Below are 12542 nucleotides of genomic sequence, written 5' to 3' on the forward strand. Positions count from 1 at the left end.
TAACATGCAAGCCTAAATGGTGATCAATCATTCAAACTAGCATATTAACTTATAAGCATAATGAATAAGAACAAAAATCATAATTGAAACTTGGAAACTAATCAAACTTGAAACTAAAGAAAAGAATTTACATAACAATGAAAATTAAGTAGAACTTGGAAAAACTTAAGGAGAATTTCAGCACAAAAGATTTCATTACAACAATTGAAAACTAGAAAGAGAAACTAAGAGAATTTGAGGGAGAGAAGGGAAGGGAGCTCTAGAGAAGTGTTTGAGAGCTCCCCCCCTTGGGGTGTGTTTACAAGCTTAGAGAACCTCCCTATTTATAGGCCTAAGGAAGTGAAAAATCTGAATTCAATATGGCTAATGCATACAACACTTGTTTTATAAAATCTGAAATGGTTGATGCACTTGTATTAGAAAATCTAAATTGGGTGATGCACTTGTATTAGAAAATCTTGAATTGGTTGATGCACTTCACCAATAGATCCCACCAGCAGCCCTAGCTCATCTTCATGTCACCATGACCAAGCTTCCAACCAGAAATGATAGCTCATACCTAGCTCAACATGACCAAGCATCCAACCAGCACATGCTGAGGTCAGCATGACCAGAAACTTCAAGGGCTTACAACTTGGGCTTCTCTTAATCAAATTAGGACTTTAAGCACTCTAAATTGAAGTTCAGAATGTCTTCTTTCCAGCCATATGTTATTTGGGCCAATCCAAGGTCGGATGAGGAAGTTAAGGCCAAAACAAATTGCTAACTCATTTTCCGCGCTGATAAGATCCATCCTGAGCATGGTTCTGTGTTTGCTAGGTAACGGACTCCAGATTTATCCAATAGGGCTGAATTTTGGATATGTTATAGTACACACCAATTGGAACAACTTTCATGAAGAATGTGGCCTCATTCGAGCTATGTAGGTTGTTGAAACAAAGCTTGCAATATGACCTACGGAACTGGACTGGCAGGGGGCTGTAGCCAAAATGAGTTTGTCTTTAAGCTCTTCATCCATTCATCCAAATTAGGCCTTAACATGCATGGATTGCATCATTTACTATCCAAAGCCCTCATTATTACCTAAAACTCAATGAACTGAAAGATAAACACAAAAAGGATTAAAAGCACAAGTTTAACTCAAAAACATAACCAAATCATAAGCTAGAAGGGTACAAAATGATATGTAAATATGCACCGATCAAATACCCCCAAACCTAGGTTTTGCTAGTCCTCGAGCAAAACAAAAGGAAAACAAAGATAAAAACAAACAAGAAGTTAACTAGACCACTTTCGTAGGTAACTCGATTGCATTGAGCATATGCAACAAGCCTTTAAACCTCTAGGCATCCCTAGTAGGAGGAGTTGTGTCTCCTGAGGGTTTAACAGATACGATACCCACAAACGTTTTACTGACTCTGTAAAACAAGGTAATTAGAAAACTTAAAAGATTGTTAGTCCTTAAGCAAAATAAAAAACAAAAACAAAAAAAATGATTACATTAACAAAAACAAAACAAAACAAAACCAAAAAAAATTACAAAAATAAAAAGAACTCAAAACAATCTTTCCGAACATTTTCTGAAGAGAAATGACTCATGCACATGACTCAAAAGTTTTAACAATAAAAGCTCAATTTTAAACATTATTCACAAAGCGGCAAAGTTCAAAACATAATATGCTCAAAGTGTGGTAGTGTGATAGCCAAATGCAACAAATTCCCCAATCTTAGTTTTCACACAATTTCAAAAATCATACAAAGCACAAGTTCAACTTCAAATCTCACCAAAGTTGTCCTCTCACAAATGAATCACTCGGAAGAGGGCTATAATGCAACACTCAGTTATAAACATGAGATTAGAGTTAAACCATAAAGATTTAACTCGAAATAGAAAGATGAAGAACTTGCATTAATATGATCTCAAGAAGGATGCCAAACACTTAAAAGTAGAAAAATGAATGCAATTCAACCACATGACATTTAAGATCAATTTAGGTCTTTAACATAGGTTGTAATGGGGCCAAGGGTGTAAGGTGAGTAAGAAATGAAAGGTATGGATAAAACAAAGTCCAAGGAACTCAAAATATAAGAGCATAAAACAATTGTTTACAAGACTTCGAATCATCACAATGAGAATTTATTTTTCTTTTACATGATCAAAACTCCTTATACCTTCATTTACATTGATTCACTCCTTTCCTGAACAACCACCAATTTATTTTGAAGGCCCAAAAATGAAACCCAAAAATGAAATTTCATTCAACCACCACTTAATTACAACTTTTCTCTTTTCTTTCACCAATTGTGTGATTTTTTTTTTTTTTCTTTTTCGAAATGTAACACCCATTCCCAAACTTAGTATGAAAAACATATCCGAATTAGAGCTCATGAATTCCTTAGAAAGGTAAATATTTGTTTTTCAGGCTAAGGCGAGGAAATATAATTGGTTAAATGAAAGAAAAGGTTTACATGTAGGCTCAAAATGGTTAACAATGGAAAATCATGCTTAAGCATGCATAAGGTTAGCTTGAAAGGCACAAACGATCCAAAGAGGGCCTTAATATCACTTCTTAAATGTCGTGAAGTCAAATTGCATAAGAATGAATGACTTTTAAGTGTTCAACCAAATCAATAAATAATGAGATCAAACAACAACTTTGATGACAAGAAAATAAGAGTATGTATATAACACTCATGAATTGAAGTACAAGGCTCAAAAGCTCACTTTATATGGTTATATAAGTCTAATTTGTGCTTGATACAATTCTTTGGGTCATGCAAATCCTTTAATTGGAAAATTATGAAACAAATGGCAAGTGTAAAGAAGGTTTCAAACATATCATGCTAGAACAATGCCAAATTTTTATTTTTTTTTTTAATAAAGAAAAAAAAAACACTAAAATAAAATGAAATCCAATTTTTATTTAAGTCATGCAAACATTTATCACTATCTCATCATAAGTGTTCGGAAAGTGACTCAAAACAAAAACAAAACAAAACAATACTTAAAATAAAAACAAGCAAAAAAATAAATAAATTTTTTTTTTTCAATTATTATTTTTTTTAATTTTAAGAAAAACCAAATTTACTTGCTAAACTCCAATACCCCCAAACCTAGAAATGAATATTGTCCTCAATGTTTAAAAATTAGCCACAACCAATGTCATAACAACAAATGAAGGGTATTAAAGCAAATAAAAATCACAAAACATACAAAAATAAAATAAAACAATTACAAAATAAAAATTACAAAACAAACAATAAAATAAAATAAAATAAAATAAATAAATAAAAAAAACACGAAACAGTAAAACACTCAAAACAGTAAGCCCTAACAGATAGTCTTACACAAACTGAAACCCAAACAATTGAAAGCCCAACCCAAAATGAAATTAACCCAACAACGGTAAAACCTGACCCAACATGAAATCTGAAGCCCGCACGTTTAAATTTAATTTTTTTCTTAAAAAGATAAAACGTGAATTATGAGCGCAAAGCGGGATTTCTAAAAAGAGGGAATGTGGTCCCTGATGTCGTTTCATGGATAGTCACGGGCAGAAAGCAGGAGCCACGTGTCGACGCATAGAGGCGCCGCAGATCCACAAGCGAAAATTACGGGCTCATGGAAAGGCGCGACGACTTTGCTGAACGCGTCCGTTCAGACAAAGCAAGTCGTGACAAATGAGTTGGAAACGGTTGGAAAGTGAGAAGGTTGTGGGACTCGAGGAACGCTGGATATTCAGAAAACGCTTAGACGCTGCAACGGCTAGGGTTTGTTTGTCAAAGACTACATCTATAAGAAGGAAAAAGAAGGGAAAAAAACAAAAAATAAAAAACACACAAACTCAGAAACACAAAAGAGAAAAGAAGCAAGAAAAAGAAAAAAAGTGAGAAATCAAATGGCTTCTTCCTACCCCTTTTCGTTAGATCTCAACCTAGCTCCACCGACTCAGACACGAGGCCAAGCAGCGGCACCAGTATGGATGCCCTACTTTGCTTCCGCACGGGGGCCTGTGACAGTAACTGACTCAATACTCCTGGACAACGATGTTGCCATTGGAGTGGCTAGAAATTTAGTGACTCCTAAAGATATACGTGTTCTGGGGACAAGGGATGACAACCGGGTCGTGAGCGATGCCCTGGCACTGTGCAGAGTACGGCAACAGTCGCAAGTTTGGGTCATCGCCTACTTGCGAAGTCCCATGAGGTAGAGGTGCTGAAAGGTCAGTTGGCGGCGGAGCGAAGTATGGTTGAGGAGTGTCAGACTGCTATAAAAAGCTTGAAAAGGGAGAGGTCAAGGATAGTGGAGGTGAATCGACACCAGCTAGAAGTATTGCGGGACGAGAATAGAAACCTATCAAAGATGGTAGAGTTGTACTCTCGCGACATGCGAAAACAGCTGGAAGACCTAGACCGACCGGGTAAACGCAAACAAGCAGATCGCGAGAGTAGTTACGCTCAAGCTAAGATTGCGATCTTTGGGAGCTCAAGTGATGAGCCCCAAGAAGCTGTGCGTGAAGCCCCGGAAGAGGACAGCCAGAGGGCCAAACTCAAAGCTCCAATGGTCGAGACACCAAGCACTGAGAAGAAATGATTTCCTACTGCATTATTGTTGTTTTTATTTTATTTTGTTGTTTTTGTGATTTTTTTTATTTTGTTTCGGAAGTAAAGTTGCAGAAGGAAAAAGAAAACGGAAAAGAAAACACACTTTCCAAACTTAAATCAAACAAAGACGACAAACGGAAAAGAAAGCACAGTTCCCTAACTAAAATAAAATAAAGATGACAGCCGAAAGGAAAAAGCAAAAACACAAAGCTCTAGAAAATGAAAGTAACGGGCAAAAACATAAAACACCAAAAAACACGGAAAAAAGAAAAGTAAAGTGAAAGTAAAGGTGCTCCCCTTGAAGCGATTAGGTCGAGCATGCCCGGGAAATCCGAAATGGTGTTGGCTCTCTCTCATCAGCGTATGTCTATTTAAACCACACCTCTGCAAGCGGATGATACCCAGCATTTCTTCCTGCAAACTCAAGGAAAAACATCAAAAAATTCAGAAGCAAAACAAATGGCATCCTCATGCACTCACCTTGATGATCTCAACCTTGAGCTCTCACTTGCACCACCGAATGCCCAGACAAGGGCTCCTCCAAACACTGTCTTTCCAAACTCCACATATCATCACGGCACGGCCTCAAACTTTGCTGAGGCAATACCGAACTTTTCTGAGGCACTGTCGAACAAAGCAGTGCTGCTAGGAGGCATGATTAGCAGCAAGCTCACTCCGACAGATCATCTGCATGTGGCACAGAGGTCTGATAAGGCAGCGGTAGAGGAGTCCCACAATTTAACTGTGCTCCACGCGGTCTCCGCTACCAATTTGGGCATGCGATTACTGGCGAGGACAAGGGAGTGTGCCGCGATGAGCGAGGAAATAGTTTCCTTGAAGGCTATGGTGGCGGACTTGCAGAAGCGGCTCTACTGTGCCAAGCAGCACGTGGAAGCACTGCAGAGAAAAAATGAGGACCATGTGGAGCTGCTGCAGATTCTACAAGTGCGAGAAAATAGAGGCAAGCCATGATGATGATGGAGATGAAGAAGATGAAGAAGATGATGATGAAGATGATGATGATGTTGTTATTTTGTTATTTTGTTATTTTGTTTTTTTGTTTTTGTTTTTTTTTTTTGTTTTTTTGTTTTTTTTGTTTTTATGCAATGTTTGAATTGAAATAAAGTTTGTTTTTAACACTCAGAGAAAAAAAAAAAAAACTAACTAACCATACCACGTAAATAAATACATAAACTAACTTAACAAAACAAAAACAAAGACTTAACAGAAAAGAAAACAAAGAAAATAAAAAAAATTAAAAAAATAAAAAAATAAAAAAACTTAATTTAAAAACACACGAATATACAAGCAACTCATGGATGACCAGTTAAGGGCCTCAGAAAACACAGCCAGGGGATCCGGGAAGGTTGGAGGGGTCACAATGGTCCCGCTTAAAACCCAAACTTCTTAGACACCGAAGGTGTCGCCTAAAGAACTCCTAGACACTGTATTGACGAAGGTGCTCACTGGAGTTACCATAAGTCAGCTCATATGAAAAATAATTTTTTATTTTTTATTTATAAATATATTCTCGTAAGAAAAAGAAACAAAAACAAATTAAGATAACATGAAACAACAAACCATAAACGAAAATGAACTAAGTACTCTAAACAAACTCAAACAAACGATATAAATTATTGTACTAAAAGAAACAAACCAAGAAACTAAAGAAAAACACAAACAGCACTTTCTATCACCCGTTTACCACCATTTGGACAGATTCGTTTCTCTGTTTTTCAGCTTCGACCTGTGTTCAGTTTTTAGGCTATAACTTTCCAACCGTAAGTCCAAATTTCACGTTCTTTATATGGTTGGATTCAGCACAGAAAAACAAAGAACTCAACGCGTACCAAAAGGTACAAACAATGACGGAAATAAACATAATTCAAAGAAGAGAAAGGATTGAAATGCTCCCCCTTGAAGCGATTAGGTCGAATGTGATGCACTTGGAGGTCGCGACTTCTCCCATTGCTCCACACTTCCCATTCTTATGATTGAGGTTGCCATATCTCTCCATTTTTATTAAGCTATCATAAATTGCTAAAACAAACACACAAACTTGAAATGGAATTAAAAGGATTAGGAAATAAAAACTAAAATGAAAAGGAAAATCAACACACATCCAATTCCATGCTTCAAAGCAACAAGCACCAATGGGTTGTGTAAGCTGGGACTTAAACCCAGTTCTCTTGCTTGTTGGGCAATTGTCATTTTCTGTTGGACTACAAACACAACTTGTCCATTAACGTCATTAACTTTAAAACAAGAAATTGTCCAGTTAAGAAAAAAAAAAAAAATAATAAAGTAGGAAAGCCAAATAGAATCAAACAATGTTACCGATCCCCGGCAACGGCGCCAAAAACTTGTTGTGTGGATTTCAGCTGCACCAAAATGGATTCAGCTGTATCCTCAACTTGTGATACTCGCAAGTGCACGAGCCGTTCGGTAGTATAGCGTATGTAAGTGCGAGGTCGATCCCACGAGGATTGGTGATTGAATGATTCAATTCATTTTCCCTACACAAAACAGAAATGAAAAAGAAGGGAAATAAATAAAACAAGGAAGAAAGAAAATAACTAACTCAAGCAGATAAGTTCCCAAGTTCAATTAGATTAATGGATTGATTCTAGCTAAAGTATGATTAAGCCATGGTGTTTGGTCATAACCTTGTGTTCCTAATTCCCTAATTTGATCATTTGTTGTCTAACCTAAAATTAAGCATTAGGAACCCATTAAGCATAGAAGAACAATTTAAACAACCAAGCATGTATCTAATCCCTGTTGTCGAATGTCCATACATACTCTTCCTATTCATAGTTCAATTCGAATTAAAGCATGGTGTCTACTCTTAATTCAAACCAAGATAGCTAACATGCAAGCCTAAATGGTGATCAATCATTCAAACTAGCATATTAACTTATAAGCATAATGAATAAGAACAAAAATCATAATTGAAACTTGGAAACTAATCAAACTTGAAACTAAAGAAAAGAATTTACATAACAATGAAAATTAAGTAGAACTTGGAAAAACTTAAGGAGAATTTCAGCACAAAAGATTTCATTACAACAATTGAAAACTAGAAAGAGAAACTAAGAGAATTTGAGGGAGAGAAGGGAAGGGAGCTCTAGAGAAGTGTTTGAGAGCTCCCCCCCTTGGGGTGTGTTTACAAGCTTAGAGAACCTCCCTATTTATAGGCCTAAGGAAGTGAAAAATCTGAATTCAATATGGCTAATGCATACAACACTTGTTTTATAAAATCTGAAATGGTTGATGCACTTGTATTAGAAAATCTAAATTGGGTGATGCACTTGTATTAGAAAATCTTGAATTGGTTGATGCACTTCACCAATAGATCCCACCAGCAGCCCTAGCTCATCTTCATGTCACCATGACCAAGCTTCCAACCAGAAATGATAGCTCATACCTAGCTCAACATGACCAAGCATCCAACCAGCACATGCTGAGGTCAGCATGACCAGCAACTTCAAGGGCTTACAACTTGGGCTTCTCTTAATCAAATTAGGACTTTAAGCACTCTAAATTGAAGTTCAGAATGTCTTCTTTCCAGCCATATGTTATTTGGGCCAATCCAAGGTCGGATGAGGAAGTTAAGGCCAAAACAAATTGCTAACTCATTTTCCGCGCTGATAAGATCCATCCTGAGCATGGTTCTGTGTTTGCTAGGTAACGGACTCCAGATTTATCCAATAGGGCTGAATTTTGGATATGTTATAGTACACACCAATTGGAACAACTTTCATGAAGAATGTGGCCTCATTCGAGCTATGTAGATTGTTGAAACAAAGCTTGCAATATGACCTACGGAACTGGACTGGCAGGGGGCTGTAGCCAAAATGAGTTTGTCTTTAAGCTCTTCATCCATTCATCCAAATTAGGCCTTAACATGCATGGATTGCATCATTTACTATCCAAAGCCCTCATTATTACCTAAAACTCAATGAACTGAAAGATAAACACAAAAAGGATTAAAAGCACAAGTTTAACTCAAAAACATAACCAAATCATAAGCTAGAAGGGTACAAAATGATATGTAAATATGCACCGATCAAGTGACATGCCCCCAGAATCATTTCCACATTCGCCGTCATGAATCTTGCAGTGCACTTCGAGAGTTTAGGGATACTTTGTGCATGTAAGATAAAGACCATAATATGATATGCGGACAAGCTTGTTATCCTTCATGTAGTACATTGCCGCTTTTTGCTGGATTTTTCTGGCTTCGGACTTCTCATTTGGCCAATTTTCATTCACCAAGTAGTCGATTGTGGGTTCTTGCCAGCTGGGTCTTCAATGCTTGGCCAATTTTCATTCACCAAGTCTATTTGCTCTGCGTCTTCAATGCTTGGCTAATCAAGATGCTCTATCGGGATCAAGCACCTAAACTGGGTGTCCAGAGTTGATCCTACGCTTGCCAGTGTATAGGCATAAATGTTCTCAGCTCGGGGAACTTGTTGGATGGTGAAGATGGGAAATGCCTTAAAAAGTTCTTGAACTTTTTCGAGGTATTGGATCATTCTCGGTAGGGGTGGGCATCAAAATCGGAATACCGAAACCATCCCGAAACCGTGCCAATCTATGCCAATCCCGTGCCGTCCCGTTTGGTGTTGACGTGTAAACGGGATGATATCACGTCATCCCGTTACTGTTTGGCACAACATCAGTTCCACATTTGTGATCCCGGTTGGTGTCATACCGTACCGAACAGTAAATGAATTTTATTAATCCTAATTTAACTTCAGTTCTACCCTACTCTGAGTCCACAGATATTTAGTCGACTCCCTCTTTGTTTCTCTGCGTTTTTTCCTCCTTTCCTTTCCTCTGTTTAATTCTTCTCTTCTATTCTCTTCTCCTTTCTCAATCAAATTGAATCCGTTCCCAACTCCTCCAAGTTCCAACATCAATCGATCTCATCTTCTTCTCCTCCTCATCCTCATCTCTCTCTCTCTCTCTCTCTCTCTCTCTTTCTCTCTCTCTCTTTTTGTTCTTCTCCAAACCAGTGGAAAAGGAAAGCCCCAACCCAAAGTCTCTCCGAATTTGTGTAGAAAAATTAGGGGGTTTCTGTGGGATCTTCTTCTTCAAGCCCGTTACCCTCTGCTACCAATTTCAGTCCGATCTCAGATTCTCAGGTATTCATAATATATGGAAAGTTGTTTTGGTTTGCAATTATTTGTTTTCAAATTTGAGAAATTGTTTTGATTTTGGGAAGACATGAATTGGTTCTATAAGCATGCGTGGGAAGACATGAATCTATTAATTCGATATGGTATAAATTCTCTTATTATTTAGGATGGATGTATAGAGGTATAATTCATTGTATCTCGAATGTATGTATAGGATTAGCAACAATAAACAAGCTTTGTTTGCCCAAATTAAAAGCATATAAAAGCTGCTGTAATTCCAATATAGTTAGATGGTTTTTCGTGTGTTTAGTTTTGTTTTTAATAGCATATAAAAGCTAAGTCTCACTGCTGTAATTCATTCTGTATATTATGAGAATTAGAGCAATCAAACTGCTGGTTTTGGTTTTGTGTTTTCAAAATTGAGAAATTGTTCTATGCATGAATCTGAAACTGTTATTTGATGCAGCTTTGCAGGTATATTATTCTTGCATCTACAGCTCTCCAACCTAGCCCGAAGCCCCAATTGGGAATTTGGAATGGTAAGAGGCCCCGAAACTTGTTTTTAATATTATTACTGCTTTTGCTAAGCTTGTAACTTGGAATCTATTAATAATATCCATATGATTCTTCTGTTCTCTGCATGCAGTCTGGATATATTGCTTCTCCAACAGGAACCTCACCATCATTTGAGATGGCACCATCGTCAACACAATTTGCACCATATCCAACCCAATTTGCAGAAGGAGCAGTAATGCCAGTGCCACCTCAAACTAAATATGATGATGATGACTCAGTAAGTGAAATCAACTCAGAAACTAAACCTAGAGGTGTGAAACGTAGTTGGGGTTGGGATCATTTTATTACATATGAGGACAAGAAAAAGGGAAAAAAAAAAGATGCAACAGGGAAGATTATAGAAGTTGAAGTGGTTCATAAGAGAGCAAAATGTGTCTATTGTCCTAAAGGTCCTTTAGGAGATTATGCTGTGGATAGTGGGAAAAATGGGACAAGTGGAATGCTTAACCACATTAGAAAGTATTGCAGATATTACCCTGCAAATGTTGACAAAACCCAGAAGATAATTAGTGGTGATAAGATTCAAGGTAACAAGCTTGTAGCCAGGGGGTTTGTGCAGACTGATGTTTTGGAAGCTTGTGCTGAGATGATTATTATAGATGAGCTTCCATTCAGTTTTGTAGAGAAGAAGGGTTTTAGGAAATTTTGCAAGAAGGGCCGAGGGGATGTGCGTTAACACATGGCTTCCTGCTTTTGGATGCGGTGCGGTTGTGCGCGGGCGTGCCAGCACGGTCTACCGTGCGTCGAGATGTTGATGTGGATAGAATGGTCAAGTGGTGCGCCTGTTTGAACTCATTTTCTAATCAAACGATTGTAGTCGAGAGAGGAACTGATCTCGGCTGCAAGGTTCACGGCCTGAGCTACAAGGCCATTTAGGGGTGGTGCTTATGGTGGGTTTTGGGCTGTGCTCCGGCGCACTGCTCAGTGAGCGGCGGTCGTATGATATATGGGGTGAATGAATGAGTAACAGAGATGGTGCTCCGGCGCCTTGAAAATCAAGGGTCGTATGATATATTGATGAATGAATTTTCCTTACAAACTAACACAACTCCTAGGAAAGTAAGTAAAGATATTGAAAGTGCATTACAGGAAAATATAATTTGCTCCGTGGGAAGCTTTTGTTTGGTGTTTGAACCCTGTGAATGTAGCTTGAGCCTTGTATTTATAGGAAGAGTTCTTGGAAGAGTAATCAAGGCAAAAAATCTGCATGGTGGAGCCTAATTAGAGCAAGTGGGTAGTCCAATCGACATTTGGGATCGTGAAGTATGGTGGTGTGACCCCATAAATCCCAGTGAATCTCGACCGCCGCCCTGATCGTGGGTTCTGCGCTTCTGGCCGTGGAGACGCATTTATTGTTTCTGACAGTTGGTGACCCAATATCTCAAACTGCAAGAATTCTTGTGAGAATGTCTGCGTCTAATCACTCTGATCCCTATCACCAAACCCTGACTTCAATCACTTCCCACCTTCCCTCGTGCATTAAATGCTTATTCGTGGTCAGTGGGTTTGCTACCATAAACAGAGGCATTGCTTCATTAAATGAAGCATGGGACCCTGCTGCCACTTGATGATCTGACCTTAGTGCCTTTGGCCGTGATTTTGTTCGGCTTCGGCCTCGGCCTATAATCAAGGCCGAGATGATCATGCCTTCACAACTTTTCCTTTGCTTTTTTAGGAAGGCCAGACATCTTGGCGAAACGCCGCGTTTTAGCCTCACGAGCAAGTGTTAGGGTCGAGAAAAGGGGCTCCCTCGGTCAGTTCTTGGCCGTGATTTATTAGGCACAAACAATGATGAGCATAAGTTGAAGTTGAAGAAAGATTTGAGGGAAACTAGGGTTTGCCTCACTACTGATACTTGGACTAGTGTCCAAAACTGTAATTATATGGTGTTAACTGCCCATTTCATTGATTCTGAGTGGAAAATGCACAAGAGGGTTTTGAACTTTTGTGTGATTTCAAATCACCGAGGGCCAACAATAGGAAAGCTTATTGAAAATTGTTTACTTGAGTGGGGGATAGAAAAGGTTTTGGCTATAACTGTGGATAATGCATCTGCTAATAAAGTTGCTATAAATTGGGTTAGGTCAAAGTTGAATAGAAGGGCGAAAGCAGAATCTGTTTTGCAAGGGAAGTACCTGCATGTGAGATGTCTTGCTCATATCACAAACTTAATTGTAGTTAGTGGTTTGAAGAGGCTTTCTAAGTCTATTTTGGCCA

The sequence above is a fragment of the Prunus avium genome, chromosome 6, assembly GCF_965620075.1.
Source record: "Prunus avium chromosome 6, drPruAviu1.hap1.1, whole genome shotgun sequence".
Lineage (NCBI taxonomy): Eukaryota > Viridiplantae > Streptophyta > Magnoliopsida > Rosales > Rosaceae > Prunus > Prunus avium.